We start from the raw sequence: 18,937 nt of genomic DNA, 5'->3' as shown, positions 1-18,937 counted from the left end.
CGATCCCATACAAGCCAATATCGAAAGGAACCGAGATCGTTGGGATATACAGTTATAACCCGTAGAGTGTCTACAAAGAAATTGTGAACGAACGGACGGACATAAGCGACGTCAATATACGTCCACGTGAAAATGTGAGCGTATAAAAAACGTATCATCGATAAAGTGCCGAACGTACTTATAAACAGACCAGTGACATACAACAGGCGGATTTAAGTTGAATTCTTTATGTAGGAAAGAAACCAAAATTCGCTGACAACAAAATAGACAATATGGAAACAGTAATTTCTTCACATCGACAAACAAGCGAAATCAACATTAGGTTATCTGAGATTTCGATAACTATGAAGTTTTAAAGTATTTTCATGCACTGTGTCTAATATTGGTGTAACAGGGTCATATTTTGGGACTCTGTCAATTAATGTTGGTGAAGAATGTCCTGATCAGTGTCTTGATTGTTGGAAGTTTTTAATAAGTGAGTTTATAGTTTTGGTTGTGAGATAATGTAAATTCATTAAAATGTTTTGGGGGATGGATTTTCAGTTGTATGGGTCTGGAATTGTATTGTCCGGATTATGGTGTTTTATTTTAGTGGTTGAAATGTCTTAGTTCTTATATGGGTTTACTTTTAATATTTTTTGGTATAGTTGAAAGGATAACTCGTTGGACTCTTTATAGTTCTGAAGGTGGTCTCTTTCTGAAATATTGTTTATCAGGTGATTAGTAATTCTTTGTCCTGGTTGGTTATTCAGAAGTTTAGCTGGGATAAAACTAAATTACACGCATGCATCAGTACCACATGTTACAGATTTAGTGAAGGTCAATACCGGCTCTTTTCCACAAATGGGTAAGCTATTTAATTTAACTTTCTTGTAATAGATGACTGCAAGTGGACTGTGAGTTTCATGAGTGTTTGATATATAATTATATATGTAATTCAAATACTGTAAGGTAAAAATTGTAGGATGTGTAGCCAATAGAACTGTTGGTTACGAATATATGGATAATGGCAACTATTGTATTTTCAGGGCCAACTTGTCGAGCATAAATGTATTTTGTGTTATAGTTATGTGTAGTACCAACAGAAATGGTGTTTAATGGTTATGGTGAATTGAAATACATCTAGATCGACCAACATCGACTACGCGCTTACGCGTTTCATTTAATTGTTTTAAACTGTATCATGTGTCGTTTGTGGATTATATAAACTTATTTAAACCTTATCGTGTTGTCAATCAAGAAATCTATTTTCCCGAACTAAGCAGGTTCAATCTATCAACTTTACCACACCATTGCAGGTGATGGAAAGGGTAGGTCTGCAATAATGGAGGCACCAGGGGGAGTAGATTTTCTTGGTTGTACCAGTAACAAGTTGAACTGTTTAGTTTTCAATTAACTTATCGTTAGACTTTAAAGTGAATCCGATGGCGTTTAATTACTGACATTCAAATTTATATGCACATTATCATCAAGCTTGAATTCTCGTGACTTTGTGACAGTGTTTAACCACTGGAACTGAAATTATAACAGATTCTGGATGAAGATTGGAACTGTGTAACAGTGAATATTGAACATTAATATTATGAACTATTGATTAATTTAGTGTTAATTTGATTAATTTAGTGTTAATTTGTTTGTTTTCATTTATTTTTAGTGTCGGTAAACCTGGTATGTATGGTTGTAAGTATGGATGTTGACAGCACTAATAAATAAATAGGTCAAGTTTAAATAAGTTAGGGCATAAAATTCCGTAACTATTGATAATCTTAGAACATCATTCAATACACATTGCATTATACTAAAATATATAACAGTTATCCCAGTAACACTATAACTTGTATTGTCTTTATTTTATCAACAGTGGAGTTTTTTTTATGTAGAGTTTAGAGTAGTTTGGTCAGTTGATTGGTTTGAATATGTCGGAGGAAGAAGTTGTGGTCTTGGGTAACACACTAAGAAAGTTGGGTCTTTTTCCAAAGCGTATAGGTAAGACTGAAGATGACGTTGCTGAGTGGATGGAAGATGTTTTGAAATCTAAAGGTAAGTGGCCGGTTAAATCGGATGATGAAACAGAGTCGTCTACTAAATCAAGACCACCAGTTAATCCGATGCCGAAGTTGTCAATGTTTTATGGTGAACCAGGAAAAGGTGAAGTTAGTTACGACCTTTGGAGATACGAAGTAGATTGTTTAATTTCAGAAGGTGTATATGATAACCATGTAATACTGTTGGCTATTCGCCGATCACTTAAAGGGGAGGCCGGTAAGGTTATAATGCGGTTAGGTCCGCATGTTGATGTTAAAACTGTCTTAGCCAAATTGCATAGTGTTTACGGTACATGTGAAGAAGCAGAATCTTTAATCGGACTCTTTTACAGTGCTAAACAATATCCATCTGAAACGGTTACAGATTGGGCATGCCGGTTAGAAGATATACTCGCAAGAGTAACTCGAGAGGGTAGTCCAGATCCTAAAGAATCCGATGAGACATTAAGGAATGTATTTTGGCGTGGATTGTTGCCACACTTACGTGATTTGTCTGCTCACAAATATGATAAATCAACAAGTTTCGACACACTACGTGTTCAACTTCGCCGTATAGAGCATGATGTTAACCAACGAAACTTATCAGCGAGTACCGCTACTTCGAAGCCAAATCCTTTTAACATGATACATACAAAGTCTTCTAATTCTGAATTTCAGGAACTTAAAGGGATAGTTCACAGTATTTCTTCACAAGTTAGTGGATTGAAGGATCAAGTTTCGCAATTAGCTTATAAAGTTGACAGACCTAAGGTTCCACGATGGCAGTCACAAGGAAATGATTCAAGAGGTGAGATGTCAAATAATTTTAGTAGTAATAACCGGGATAATCGGCGTAGTAGTCAAGGACCGGGACCCAAGTGTTGGGCTTGTGGTCAGTACGGTCATATTAGGTTGGGTTGCAGAGCAGCATTTAACCAGAATCGTTCTTTAAACGTTCACAACCTCAGGCCAAGGGAAGCGCCCTGGGGTACTCCACGCAGAGACTTCCCAGAGCGACGTTGAAATCGAATTTTGTAGTTGGTGAACCTAATGAAGCCAATGTTAAAGTTGAGGGAAATTGTTGTACTGCACTTTTAGATACTGGATCAACTGTGTCTACTGTAAGTGAAGAGTTATATAATTCTAAATTAAAACATTTACCTTTACAACCGCTTAAAACTATGTTGGATATAGAATGTGCTGATGGTAAACCATTGCCGTATAAAGGATATATTGAAGCAGATTTACAGTTTTCAGAATTGACAGATGAAACAATAACTTGTATTTTATTAGTAGTTCCGGTGAGTAGATATAATTCATTGGTTCCGGTTTTACTTGGAACAAATGTATTGACTCTTCTGATGAAACAATGTAAAGATGAACATGGGAAATCTTTTCTCCAAAAAGCGAAATTAACCACTTCTTGGTATTTATCTTTTCGTAGTATGGATTTATCAGAAAAAGAATTAGTCAAACGAGATTTCAGTTTAGGAATAGTGAAAAGTGCCTCAGTCAATAGGATACTAGTTCGTCCAAATTCTCGTATAACGTTACCATGTTATGTTGATAAAAAGTTACGATACCCGAAGGTGTCGGTGATGGTACACCCATGTCAACGTTCCAGTATTTCATCTGATTTAGATGTTTCTCCATCCATAATGATGTATGATTACAATAATACAGATTATATTTCAGTTAACGTTTCAAATGTGTCTACAAATACTATTGTTATTTCACCCAAAGCTATTGTGTGTGAACTACAGCCGGTAAATATTGAAGATAACGAAGTTACTTCAGATGGATCCAATGCCTCGGTCTTAAATAAAGTAGAAATTGACGAAAGCGATTTATCAGAGGAAGAGATAATTCAAGGTAAGAACCTGTTGTTAAGTTTTGACGATATTTTCGCACATAATGATCTGGACTTGGGACATACATCCAGAGTACAACACAGAATTGAACTTATAGATGAACAACCGTTTAAGCAACGGCACCGCCGTATACCTCCATCGATGTTTACTGAAGTAAAAGATCATTTAAAGCAGTTGTTAGCATGTGGTGTTATAAGAAATTCACATAGTCCATGGGCATCAAACGTGGTACTTTGTCGTAGAAAGAACGGTAAATTACGCATGTGCACTGATTTCAGACAATTGAATAATAGAACGATCAAGGATTCGTACGCTCTTCCCAGAATTGATGAGTTATTGGATCATTTAGCAGGTAACAAATTTTATTCAAAGTTAGATATGAAGTCCGGATATTACCAGGTCGAAGTTGCCGAAGAACATAAGGAGCGTACCGCTTTCACAATTGGTCCGCTTGGTTTTTATGAGTATAACAGACTTCCTTTTGGTCTTTGTAATTCTCCCGCGACGTTTCAGAGGCTTTTAGAAGATTGCTTAGGAGATCTTCATTTGACGATATGTGTAGTGTATATTGATGATTTGATTATTTTTGCAGATTCATTCGAGGAGCATCTACAGCGCTTAAATAAGGTTTTAGAGCGTTTACGTCAGTGTAATTTAAAATTAGCACCTGATAAATGTAGTTTCTTTAAAAGACGTGTAAACTATGTTGGACATGTTATCTCCGAAGCGGGTATTGAACCAGATCCAGAGAAAATTGAGGTGATCCAAAAATGGCCACGCCCATTGAATTCTGTCGAGGTAAGAAAATTTCTTGGATTTGCTGGTTATTATCGTCGTTTTGTGAAAGATTTTTCGAAAATATCAAAACCTTTATCTATTTTGATGCCCACAACGGGTAAGAAAAATAAAAGTAATGTTTCCGTCAAGTGGAAGTGGGATATTGAGCAGGAAAATGCATTCTGTGAATTAAAGGATCATTTGTGTAGTTCTCCAATTCTTACAAGCTGTGACTATACGTTACCATTCGTTTTACATATTGACGCTTGTCAAACTGGTCTGGGTGCAGTTCTTTATCAGAAACGAGATAATTTATTGAAAGTTGTGGCTTACGCGAGCAGAAGTGTGAATAAATCGGAACAAAATTATTCTGCTCATAAATTGGAATTTTTAGGGTTAAAATGGGCCGTTACAGAAAAGTTTCATGATTATTTGTATGGGAACAAGTTTGTGGTGTATACCGACAATAATCCATTAACCTATATTTTGACTTCCGCTAAATTAGATGCAACAGGTCATAGATGGCTCGCCGCTCTTTCTGCGTATGATTTTGAAATAAAATACAGACCCGGGAAAAATAATTTGGACGCCGATTTATTGTCAAGATTACATAAAGAATCGGAATATATTTCACATGAACAGGTACATGTAATTTGTAATTCTATTCAGCCGAGTAATTATGCCGAATGTTTAAGTATATCACCAGAATTAGTGCCGGAGGTAAATTTAGGTCTAAATGGTATGACACCACGTGATTGGAGAAAGGAACAAGCAAAAGATGCCTCTATATTGTCTATTCTTAAATATTTAAGGTCGGGAATAAAGCCATTTGACAAGGAGTTCAACAAAGAGGTCCAAGTATTATGTCGTCGTTTAGAACACTTAAAGCTGAAACAGGGAGTTTTATATCGATCTGTGGAACATGAAGGGGAGATAATTGAACAACTCGTACTTCCAGGTCATTATAGGAAATTAGCATTTCAGGCTCTTCACGATGATCTTGGTCACATGGGTAGAGATAGAACTATGGTATTAATGAGGGAACGATTTTATTGGCCTGGTATGGCAAGTGATGTTGAACTTTGGATCAAGAATTGTGAACGTTGTTTGAGACGAAAATCTCCTACAAATATGCGAGCCCCTTTGGTGAATATAGAAACTACTCACCCCCTTGAAGTTGTTGCGATGGATTTTCTAACACTAGAACCATCTAAAGGTAATTATCAGTATATTCTAGTTATTACAGATCTGTTCACAAAATATGCTCAAGCAATACCTACACGGAATATGACAGCTCGCACAACGGCTGAAGTATTTTTCAATAATTTTATAGTTCATTATGGTTTACCAAGTCGGATACATTCTGATCAAGGAGCTAATTTTGAGAGTAAAATTATTAAAGAATTATGTAGTTTAGTAGGTATGGATAAATCCCGCACCACAGCTTATCACCCGATGGGTAATGGGCAGTGTGAAAGATTTAATCGGACACTTTTGAATATGCTGGGTACACTTACGCCGGAGAAGAAAAATGATTGGAAAATACAAGTAGCACCTCTTGTACATGCATATAATTGCACACGACATGAAACCACTGGATTTTCACCTTTCTATTTAATGTTTGGACGCCACCCTCGTCTTCCAATAGATTTAGCGTTTGGAGTGAGTCGAGAAGTGTCTAATGTGTCATTACATTCGTATGTAAAAGCGTTAAAGGAACGGTTACAACGTTCTTATGAATTAGCGATTAAATCATCAGAGAATTGTAAAGAAAAACAGAAGACAAAATATGATCGGAAAGTTAAAGGTATTCGTCTTGATATTGGTGATCGTGTTTTAGTACGTACTTTAGCGTTTCAGGGAAAACACAAATTAGCTGATCGATGGGAACCTGGCGTTTACATTGTTGAGGATCAACCTAATTTGGAAATTCCTGTTTTTGTGGTCAGACCAGAGTCTGGGCGTGGACGATCGCGTACTTTACATCGAAATAATTTGTTATCAATCAATAGCGTTGAACCCGTGTATTTTCCGACTCCAAAACCGAGAAAGCGAAAAATAGTAATTGAGTCTAAAGTAGCTGCGGAAAAATGTGTTGAATTAGATTCAAGTTCTGATGAAGAATTTAGTTATGTGGAAGCCAATGATCCTGTAAATGAGAATTACCCGGAGGTTATTCTTACGGGAGGAGGGGAAGGTGATCATGAAATTATCGAGGATATTGTTGAGGGGGATCACAATACCGAGATATTTCATGGGGCATCTAATGACGCATCTGTAAGTAATGAAAATACTGAGGTAAAATCAATTGAAGTTAATGTTTCAGGTGACGCCGTAGATAATAATCCAAGTCCTCTACCGGCAGATGTATCTATTGAAACAAGACCTCGCCGAACATGTAACCAACCTCAATGGATGCAGAGTGGTGATTTTGTTATGGCTCAAATTAATAATCCGTCAGATTGGTATGAGAAAGCTAACTATATTCATTCATTACATCTTTCAGGTTCTTTAAGCAAAATGGCTCCAGAGGTTAGTACGGCATTGTTGTCGTTAATTACTGGTAAGTAAATGACGGGACGTCATTTTTACGGTGGGGGGAAGTATGTAACAGGGTCATATTTTGGGACTCTGTCAATTAATGTTGGTGAAGAATGTCCTGATCAGTGTCTTGATTGTTGGAAGTTTTTAATAAGTGAGTTTATAGTTTTGGTTGTGAGATAATGTAAATTCATTAAAATGTTTTGGGGGATGGATTTTCAGTTGTATGGGTCTGGAATTGTATTGTCCGGATTATGGTGTTTTATTTTAGTGGTTGAAATGTCTTAGTTCTTATATGGGTTTACTTTTAATATTTTTTGGTATAGTTGAAAGGATAACTCGTTGGACTCTTTATAGTTCTGAAGGTGGTCTCTTTCTGAAATATTGTTTATCAGGTGATTAGTAATTCTTTGTCCTGGTTGGTTATTCAGAAGTTTAGCTGGGATAAAACTAAATTACACGCATGCATCAGTACCACATGTTACAGATTTAGTGAAGGTCAATACCGGCTCTTTTCCACAAATGGGTAAGCTATTTAATTTAACTTTCTTGTAATAGATGACTGCAAGTGGACTGTGAGTTTCATGAGTGTTTGATATATAATTATATATGTAATTCAAATACTGTAAGGTAAAAATTGTAGGATGTGTAGCCAATAGAACTGTTGGTTACGAATATATGGATAATGGCAACTATTGTATTTTCAGGGCCAACTTGTCGAGCATAAATGTATTTTGTGTTATAGTTATGTGTAGTACCAACAGAAATGGTGTTTAATGGTTATGGTGAATTGAAATACATCTAGATCGACCAACATCGACTACGCGCTTACGCGTTTCATTTAATTGTTTTAAACTGTATCATGTGTCGTTTGTGGATTATATAAACTTATTTAAACCTTATCGTGTTGTCAATCAAGAAATCTATTTTCCCGAACTAAGCAGGTTCAATCTATCAACTTTACCACACCATTGCAGGTGATGGAAAGGGTAGGTCTGCAATATTGGTAAAACTGTCCATTATTTTCAATAAATAGTGGACAATTTTATAAATAATAGGCGATTGTTTAAGAAAAGTGTACAATCTCCTATATACCGGTTAAAAACACCAAAGGGTGACGTCATATCTATGTATTAACATCTATTTCTATGTAACTATTGTAACACCTCACTGCTTTCCACGAATAAAATGAATAGTCAGACCTTTTATGCCCCTTAAATCCGTCACACGTGTAAAAATAAAATGGATATATGAGTAACATCCTTGTTGAATAAGTATGCCAATAACAATATTTATAATATAAAAGAAGACGGTGTGTGAAATTGTATACGTATGTATAACATCAACGATAAATAGATTCATTATTTATACATTTAGATCATGGTGAGACATTTAAATTTTTTAATAACAAAAAGCCTTTTATGAAGGGTGTTTTACCAGTGTCCTCTTACCGAGATACATCTAGAAATATCAGATAAATTTATACATAAATTGTCCCGTGATACATAGGTGTCCGGGGTCGATGAGTGGTAGAGGTTAGGAGTTGAGAGGGTGGATGGGTGGCAAAACCTGCCATGCCCGAAAAAAATGAGAGTCACAGACGGTGGTGTCCGGTGAAGGAGCGGACGGTAACAAACGCGTTTTCCTGCGATCCCAGCTCATGAATACATCAAGTACAAAATGGCCTAACTTAAGTAGCTGACTCGAATTCCTATCAACCAATCAATCTTATACTGTCCACGAAGATGGAGCCATTAGGAGAAAATTTTGAAAATTTAACTGCCGCAAACGCATTGTCCTGCTATTCCAGCCACTTCCATGTGGTCCAATATAGCCTACCTACGACGCGATAAAACTGACGGAGACTCGAAATCGGCGACTCGTTTACGATCAAGTGGAACTGATTAGTCGTGACTACTTGGGCGACCTGAGCGCTCTTGTGTTTGTGTCCAGTCGTCTCCAGTTTCTCTGAGAAACATGTTCTACTCTTACGACTGATGACAAGCAGTTGTCCCTAGTTGCAAGCGACATGAACGCACCTATGACTGGCGTGAGTCGGCGCTCCGCTGACGTAGCCAATAGGATTCGGTTATTTAGTCACGTGGTACCCAGGGGACAAGTGGAATGAGGTCATTTTGAAGGTTATTACGTGTCAGTCATGTGATCCGTTGTGGCTCCGATTCTTCAATTGATACCGGGCGACATGGGTGCGCTTACGACTATGATCAACTGATTGCTCGTGATTGCGTCCAGTCGTGGATAAATTCAATCATAGCGACTAGTTAAGTCAGAATGTCACGTTTGACATTTTTGTCCCAACCTGGCAAAAGCTTGTTAATATTTTGCAAGACTTGTAGATGGCATTCAAAACAGACAATTCCAAAAGAAAAGCAAGAGCACATCGCTTTAATCTAAATTTAATCTGTTTCTTGTGTCTTTTCAAGCAAAAACAGAGCAAATGTAACTGGATATCAGCCCACTGTAATTCATTGTCCGAATACTAAACCTGTCGTACTCTAGTTTACTTGACTATCTTATTTCATGGCCCCCGAAAATCTGGTGGAATGTGGTACCACACCGGGGGTTAAGAGGGTCTCAGAAGAAATTTTTGAAAAAATTGAATTATTTTCTATGTCCAATATCTTGTGGAACTCTTGTGGTGAAAAACACCACAGAACAAAACTTTGTAGGATATACTTTCCCAAAATCTTAGAAGATGATAGGATAAACTACTAATGTTCAAGCAAAATAAATAGAAAATGTATCATAAAATGTTCACGGTCCAAGTTTTCCAAACGCCCCCAAACCTTACCATGTCTATAGATAATTTTAGCCATAGTATAAAGACAAACCCCTACAAAATTTGGTAATGTTGACTTTTGCTTTTATTTTGAAAGTTATTCGTTTGTTATCATCATTTATTTGAAGCACAATATATTCTACTAATTTCAGCAATGTTATAGTTTAGCATTTTATGATTTATATACAGTTCTATAAATTGGAATTTCAAGCTAATAAAATAGTAATAAAAGAATGTAATTATGCTGTTTCAATTTGTAAATAATTTTGATTCCAGAGAGCATGTCCTTCCTGTAAAATCAATCCAGTAACATCACACCATTAACATAAATTTGATATCACGGTTTTTTTTTTTGGTTTTTTTTTTTAAAGCAATATTTTTATTCAGATTTGTATCTGAATAGGGATTGAGGAACAATCATAGCCTATATTAAACCCTTCTCCCGTTTGTCTGGAAATATATGATGCTAGTGCCAGTCAGTACTCATGTGACGTAGTTTGTGGAAATATATTTCTTGACAGAATATTTCCAGTTTTCTTTCAAAAACAGATAACTTTATGTCAACCCTGTAACAATTGTGTCTTTACTGTAACATAATAGTCCTTTCTGTAAGACTGTGAATAAACAGTCAGTAAAAATGATAGCAAGCCTAAATCTTCAGTCGTCCTACTTATCTTCAAGGATTCATTGATGTATCTCAACAGAACATGACGAAATAATTGTCTGAGTGCACATACATACTTAAATTAGAAACAATCCATAATAATTCATCTAAGTATAAACTAGGTACACAAAAAATGTAGCCAAACTGAGGAAAACATGTTTTAGTATGCTTGAATGACCAATCATTAGAAATAATATGCTTTAAAAATGATCTTATGAAATATTCACAAATTTTCAACAAAATTATTAATCGTTGAGGGAAATTTCATATTTCCAACTGGTGACCGATAAAAGCTGGCAAAAAAATATTAATTCTGTAAAATTGTTCTAAATTCAGAACTGACACTTTGAACTATGGTTTATCAAATAATAATAAAAAATAAACAATTAATCAAATCTGAAATTTGCTCATTTGGGATTTGCAATTTCTACCGATTTTGATAATGACCCATATAGGTGTTAAGTAACCACTGCGGTTTGGTGATACCTGATGAGCTCGTAATTTAATTAACAACGCCGTCTGTGTGAAATAATGATAATAATAATCCTCTATTTATATAGCGCGATAATACTAAAACTAAAGTTTCTATTGCGCTCTACTTGACGTCTGCTTCCACCTAACTGATAATTAAATAAACAATAGACTAGTGTTTATTTAATCTAACATATGCTAGGAGAAGAACCACCAACCGCCATGTTTATTATACACAATAGAATTCCAGTGAAGGAAACCATCATATTAATTAACTATATTTATGATATCCTGATAAATAATCTAATTTGTAGATCTGCAGTTATTCACGTGAAGGTCGAGACATTATATGTGTGGCTCTATTTGATGATGGCAAGTACCGGTTATAATTATTTGAAGAAAACGTGGCATTTTTTACCCAACCTCGTTTCGGAAAAAATACCTCGTTTCAAAAACATGGCAATCTAAAAAGCTACGTTTCTGCACTCCAGACAAACGTGGCATTTTTTTTACCACTTTATTTACCACGTTACAACGTGGCAAAATTGTAGGTAAAATATTAACACTTTTGCCACGTTTTGCCAAAAATGGCATTCAATTAAAAAATTTGCGGCACTTTATTTTGCCAAATAGATGAAATAATAATTTTCACTTTCACTTTACCTGTTGCCCGAAAAGTTAGATTGCCCGAAAGCTAGGGGGCAGCTGACCCCCTCCCCATCCCACCAACTGGCTTGTACGCCTATGAATATACCTTTTTCATTCTTGACCAAAAAACCGACAAAATCAAAGGGAATATGCCTCCCCCGCCCCACACTCCCAATGAGAGTAAAAAAAACAAAAACAAATCGAAACACCAGTCGATGGGCACATATTACCTTTCCCCTTGCAGGCCTACTGGGCTATCGGGGGTGTCGGAGGGAGAGGGGGCTTCCGAACAGTCTTCATCACAACCCGCCACTAAAGAAAGTGTAGCCTACCTTACCCAGTCGAACAATGTTCCTCGGAAATTTCCGGCACGGTGTCGCCTTTGTCAGTGGTGCAGGACGGATAGACTGGCCAGGACAGGGTCGTTTGGATGTGATGAAAACCCGAGGTTCCGTGTACACATTGACGTGCATATAAAAGATCCCGTCTTTATAACCCCTTTATCATAATAAAAACTCACCTATTTACTTGAACAATCTTGTAGTTGCCTGATTCTATTCCAAAATGTCAACAAAAGTTTCCATGTAAATCTGTGAATATTATATCATATTGGTCACTTGTATATTACTGTATAAATGTCGGGGTGTATCTAATATAATATTATAATAGTCAGTTTCAATAAATGAATACCTGCTTGTCTCGATAACATAACATAAGTATAGTGGCCTATATACAAGTCTATAACGTATATATATTTATATAGACGATAAAATAGTCACGGTCTGTTTGGCAGTAAATAAGCCCCACCTAACTATTACACCTGTAGATTACAGTTGAAATTCCTGTTGTTAAATCTAGTATCCGATAGACGATGACAACTATTAGGGTCCCCTCTCGCTCTCCCTCTGTACAGTGTGGGGGGGGGGGGGCATGACATCCACTCCCTTCTGCTCGAACAACTATACTCGATAATTGCAACCTACTTTCAGATCGTCCATTCTGTTCCACTATACTCGATAATCCCAACCTACTTTGAGACCGTCCATTATGTTCCACCACATCCCATACTTCCAACCTATTCTCGACCACCACTGTGATTGAACCCTGTATAATACTATAGGGCCTATATACTGTAGAGGTTACCCAAGTTCTGTAAATATGTTCTGGTTAATGTATTGAAGTCGTTAGCTAGTACCAGTGACAACAAGAACTAGGCTAACAAGGATAAGTCTGGTAGTTTAAAATCGGGCAATGACATCATAGTCTCATAATCCAAACATGGTAATCCATGCTGTAGACACGCGGGCAACTGTCCTCCTAGGTGCCCATATAAGTACACTGTGTTGAAATCCAGGGTAGCTTTCTTTGCAACTGACCAATCCGAGAAAGGAAGTACCTGGTCAATTTCCCGGGGCTCGATACATGACTCATGCACGTAACCTTTTAAAAAGAACGCGCGGGGTTTAGTTTCCTTTAGATATCATTGAGGGGCTTCCCAGGGTATCATCACAGCCTCCTAGGCTGAGAGGCTGGGAAACAAACATCATTCGGACATCATCTAGACACCACTTGGATTAGACCACTCCGTTATGTCGTAGGCGAGCCATATGATGTTGGGGGTACGTCATTAAACTTGTCCTACGAAATGGTAGGGTAAAGAGAATGATGTTAATTGTAATCTAGTAAAAACAAGTTGGGGAAAGAGACCTTATATTTAGCTTATATTTAATGTAATAGTTGTGTGTGTAGTTTCCAGTATTATGGATGTTATAAAGATATAAAAACATAGTTAATGTAAAAGGTGTTCCAGACTTAATTGAACATTGGAAATAGTTATCATGACGTGATGTCAAAGAAAGTCCTAGACGATAGTGTCACGCACGGTTGTCTGGAAGTTCCTGGTTACACATCTGACACCGTAGTGTCACACCTGGACATTCTGATTGTTAGAACGCGACAGGTATGGATAATAAAACTGATGTATACAATTCAGTTACTCAGAACAAAAACATTTCATGGTGAAGAATACTTAATATAATTTGATACATAATGATAGAATTTATTGATATACAGATCACTAAATATTTGCCCATTGACTTTAATGTTAATTCTCATCTCTTAGACCGGCTCTAACTTTTTCCCAAATTTTCGTTGGGTAGAACGCTTTCTACCATAGATGGAGCAACATGTGGCAACCTCTTGCCCAAAAGCACGTATGAGGTTCACCATGGAAAACTTGAGATACACAAGCTGGAAGTAGAGACAAGAAAACATGCAATTTTGGACCCTACATTTCAACCTAACCAACCTCTCAACTCTTGTATCCTTCCGCCTCAAAATCATGAATATTCACCAAAACCCGGTAGAAAATGTATTTTCAAACCCTTTTCTTCCATTCTACACCAAAAAGTCAACAAAAATCGCCATGCAAAAGGGGGGGAAAAAGGGAAAGGGAGAGAAAGACTAAAAATAACTTCTGCCCTACATTCGTGGGTGACAGTCTTCTGACGGAAATCTAGCCGGTAGTGGCAGTAGTTCAACCACGAGTCAAAGTGACCTTGTCTTGTTGTTCTAGTAGTGATTTACCTTACAGACTACAGTTAATAGCATTGTAATTTCTGGCTACTAAAATTTTGGTGCTGGCTAGTAAATTTTTAGCATTTAGTAGCCAGTGAAGACTAAATTTTCCATGCCCATATTGACCCTTGATCAAAAAACTCTAGATAATATTACGCGCCAATTTGACCTCAAGTTCACAGGTCAAAAGGCGAGTCTGAGTTACAGTTAGCGTGTTTACTTTGAGACGATGAAGTGCCTTATTCACCTCGTAGACAAAGATTGTGGAAAGCTGATTAAATTTACAGATACCAGTTGGAATAAGGTTTTTTTAAGTTTTAAAGAATGGACTAATCTTGATGGAAACGAGCTAAAATTGTGCCAACAATATAAAGATGTATTTGAGGGCAAGTTTATCAACTAAATCATACTAAAATTGAAAGTAGAGTCGCCATTTTATTTTTTCGCGAAACACAGAATTTTTTGTTGTTTACATTTTAAATTAAATTCTTAATGATAGGCGGATTAAATTTTATAGACACCTGTGCTCATCACAAATGCTCGGGACGGTACAACGCAACGGGAGCTTACGTCCGTATATAATATTTCTTGTTTGTTGTCATTGCTGTGTGCAAGTTACGATAAATAATAATGTTTGTTGACTTTCACATTGTATAAGTCTCGTTATATAGTTCATAGATAGGTTTGTTTTAAAATCGATAGCATTCACACTAGCCTTTGGTTTTATTTTATTAACCCCAGATTGTCTAAGTGTCTTTTCACAAATCAAGTGCAAACAGGTTGCAGTGTCTTATTGTTTTTCATAAAAGAAATTGTTATTATGGATATTTGTTGCACCTAAATTCTTCTCTCAGGTTCTAATTTGCTTATTTTGTTTATGTGTGCAATAATATTAGGAGTATGTTTGTATTTATAGGGAATAAAGATGATGCACTACCGGTTTATGGCTATCATTCCAAGTGTTATTCGATATTCACAGACAGAACAAAGATTGAACGAGCTACTAAAAGAGTTGCATTACAGTCTGGTGAGAAGCAAACGAGTGATGAGAGTCAATCCATGTCTAGACAAGGTTTTCGATCAGCGCGACTAAATCATCAACCACCCAAGCTGTCCACCTGCGATAATATTTGAAAACAGGAGAGCAATATTTACAAAAGAATATTAACAAAATCATAATTGAGGACATGTCTTGCCTCCTGTGTGCATTATCTGCAAAAAAGTACCTTTGTTGTACGGGTGTCAGAATAAGACTGTCTCTGATAAGCTGGTTTTAGCAGAAACTAAAGATGGGGGTAAGTTTATATTATTTGTTCAAGCGTTGTGATTTAATATTGCCCCCCCCCCCCACCCTCCTTTCCTGGCCATGCCCAGTGTTAGGTAGTGGAAATATCTTTTTAGGGTGACTTCGAGAAGCAGCAATTAAGAAAGATGAAACCATTCTCAGGCACATCAGAGATAAAGACTGTACCATCTACAATGCTACAAAGATTATGTTCGATTCCTAACAAGAAAACCCACAGTTCAGTCGTCAGGGTAAATTTATTTCATACTTGTAGTTGTTGTGTCCTTGTGGCTTGTTGTTATATATATTTTATATCATAGACCTACATAGGCAACTAGTGGGTGGGAAGGGATTTATATAGCCAAGTGGTTACAAAAAGGTCTGTTATCAATGGACTTGAGCGACCTCAATGACAAGGTGTGGGAGTCGGTAGGCGATTTACTCTATAGTATAAGTAGTGCTGGTATCTTTGATGGCAGGGGATCACGTGGCTAAGTGGGTAAGACGCTAGCTCGCTAGCCTGGAGGTCGGGTGTTCGATCCCTGCATTGGCCGAGAAAGTTCATCCAGATTTTCCGGCGTGGTTCTCCCTTGTCAGTGATGCAGGACGGAGGGGCTGACAAGGAAGGCTGTCTAGTCGTTCGGATGGGACGAAAAACCGAGGTCCCGTGTACACATTGGCGTGCACGTAAAAGATCCCTTGGCAGTTGGAATTCGATATAAGAGTAGGCCGTAGCGCCACTGTCCGGGCAAAATTTCCCTCATAGCATACTGTATGGCGTATGCCCGTCTTCATTAGTCCAGGTTAGGAGCAGAACAGTAGGACGTTAAACCCCATTTCATTTCATTTTCATTTCTTTGATGGCAAGTGAATTGGCACAAAATGACCAGATTGTGGTGTCCAAATGCACTAAAACAAAGTACATCCGTCCTAAGAATGTGTGAACATTTTTTACTAGCACTTTTGTACTGTCAAGACTTGTTTGTGATATGATAAGTTTAAAGTGTATTAATATGTTTGTTTTTCTTAATCGACCAGCCAATACATGCGATTGATCGTTAAATCTTAAATGGAAATATCACCTAGGATGGGATTTCCTTGTACGTGTAGTAACTATGAACTTAATTTTTCAGGTCTTCAGAGGTGTCTGCATATGAGACAACCTTTGATATATTTTGTGAAGATGTGATTAGAAAAAGAATTATTTTCAACAAAGAAATTCTGCGAATGGCCAAGTTATAAGATATGTTTATTAAGATGGCAAAGGACATTGAACAAGTCGACATTTCAAACTACCGGTAATAATTTGTTATTTCTGTACAATGGTTTTGTCCTTTGGGGGTGCGGGCGATTTAGCCAATTGGTCTGTCATTAATGGGCTCAACGGTTTGAATCCTCTTCTCAATGACAAGGTGTGGGAGTATGCAGGGGTATTCCCGTTTGGCCTACTGTACTACTAATATGTAGGCGAATTATCTGTCATTGCAAGTGGATTGGTGCAAAATGACCAGATAGCAGTGTCAACGTGCAATAAAACAACATTCAGTGGATATGATTTATGTGAATTAATTTTTGAAATGTTGTTTTTAATTACAATACACAGGCATGATTTATATCTTTAAAAAATAACCAAACAATATATCTAAAGATAAATACTTTTCCATTTGTTGATTTTAGTACTTTGTTTTATATGTTTTTATATTTTACATTCTCACTATTTCAGCATTAATTATTGCACAACTGTTACAGCAAGATTTAAATAAATTATTGATATAACAGTTATTAAAAATTAAAAAAAGGGTTTTCTGTATTTTAAAAAAAATATTGATATTGAAATGTAATTGTAAATTGCAATACACAGGCCTAATTTATATCTATTTAAACCTTTAATACTAGTCACTAAATAAAAGATTAATGTTTTAAATTTGTTTGGTGATAGGGTGGATTGCCAAGGTGAAATTTGGTCTTTGTTCAATATTTATAGGACATTTATGATACGAGTTATCTCCCCTTATACCTTTTTGCCTGGGACCCCTATTTGAAATATCACATTTATGCATTGTTTTTTGGGTTGAAATCAAATATGTCTATGCAATTATCAAATTTATGTATGATTTCTGATAATAAATTAAATTCAATATCAATACAATGACGCTGTATTTTCATAAATAGACAAAAACATGCTACGATGTGCAACATTACTGCTTTGTGGGCGTTTATTATTGGTCCTGTGCAAATACAAATTGAGATATTTCCATAATTTTTTTTTTCAAATGTTGCTATGCATTTTGGCAGTACACACGAAAAAAATCATTCACCTGCAGTAATTTTATCATCCAAAATCACGACGTCAAAGTCATGTTAGACAAGCATGATAAATTGACCGAGACCCTGGGTAAATGGGTAATATTTTAAAAACTGGCAATATCTGAAGGTGGGAATATGGATTTTCCATCACTAGAAACCTTGTATTGTAAGAAAATGGCAACATTTTTTAGACCCAGGGGGGGGTGCAACAAAAATCGATTTTTAAGCACATTTTCCCTATACAGACGACAGGAGAATAGTGCATTTACCTTTGTCTGAAAATTTCAGTTCAAAATATTAAGTCGTTTGAACGTGAACGTCAAAACCGCTTATCCGGACATTAGCATTTTTAAGACATTTGGGTCAAACTTTACGTCGGCCACTTGATAAGGGCGACTATTCTATACCGATTCTTAACTTAACTGAATAGAGAGCTTTGATTCACTCAGCTTGTTGGCGGTAAGCTATAATTTGAGAAAAGAAATCTGATTGGATGTTTATTTTTACACAGCCAATTGCTATAGTTTACCGGCACACCCGCCTTAAAAGTGATTCATTCGGGTAAAATTTAAAGTTGGGATTTTTGTCTTGTTCAATTCATCATGGATAACCTTCGAAAGCACCAAAGAGAGCAAACAGTTACAGATACTGCAAAGAAAAGAAAGAAAAAGTATATGCGAGGTTACAGAGCACAGAAAAAGACGAAGGTGTGTATTTATGCAGAGAAGTAGCGAGATGGAAATTGGAATGATTTCAATAAAGCCAATTTTGATTGCAAAGATGACGAACTTCACTAAGACGTTGCCAAAATGTTACTTGATTTTTTATATAGGTAAGCGAATTATTGAAATGAAATTTGTTTGTCCAAAATAAAATGCCTGGTTACAATTCAAGCACAAATCCAATTACTGTTAATTTGGAGTCAATATATGTTCAATTGAATATCCAAATTTCATGTTCAAGAAAAGGGGT

At 36.5% G+C, this 18,937-nt stretch overlaps 1 protein-coding gene and 1 long non-coding RNA gene across 6 annotated transcripts in view; one reads left to right on the top strand and one right to left on the bottom strand.

Moving 5' to 3' along the window:
* Positions 1–18,937, bottom strand: part of LOC130013609 (putative ankyrin repeat protein RF_0381) — an 81,673-nt gene that overhangs the window by 10,793 nt on the left and 51,943 nt on the right. The window contains exons 1-2 of one of the 4 annotated variants that reach the window (XM_056102393.1): positions 12,780–13,014; positions 12,317–12,386 (exon numbers count right to left, since the gene is read on the bottom strand). The exons of 1 other annotated variant lie outside the window; for it this stretch is intronic. The gene's annotated coding sequence lies outside the window, so the exon portion shown is untranslated. Of the gene's footprint in view, positions 1–12,316; positions 12,387–12,779; positions 13,015–18,937 lie in introns of those variants that run through there. 2 more of the 4 variants (XM_056102400.1, XM_056102394.1) reach the window with 2 other exon arrangements.
* Positions 14,299–17,937, top strand: LOC126808586 (uncharacterized). Of its 2 annotated transcripts, none has more exons than XR_007674688.2 (3): positions 14,299–14,407; positions 15,290–15,668; positions 16,792–17,937. It is a non-coding gene; the product is annotated as an uncharacterized LOC126808586 (long non-coding RNA). The 2 variants fall into 2 exon arrangements; XR_007674687.2 differs by lacking the exon at positions 14,299–14,407 and adding an exon at positions 14,432–14,677.

This window comes from Patella vulgata, chromosome 1, assembly GCF_932274485.2.
Source record: "Patella vulgata chromosome 1, xgPatVulg1.2, whole genome shotgun sequence".
In the NCBI taxonomy this organism is placed as follows: domain Eukaryota; kingdom Metazoa; phylum Mollusca; class Gastropoda; family Patellidae; genus Patella; species Patella vulgata.
The sequence above is the reverse complement of the archived record's forward strand: the minus strand, read 5'-3'. Positions and strand labels throughout refer to the sequence as shown.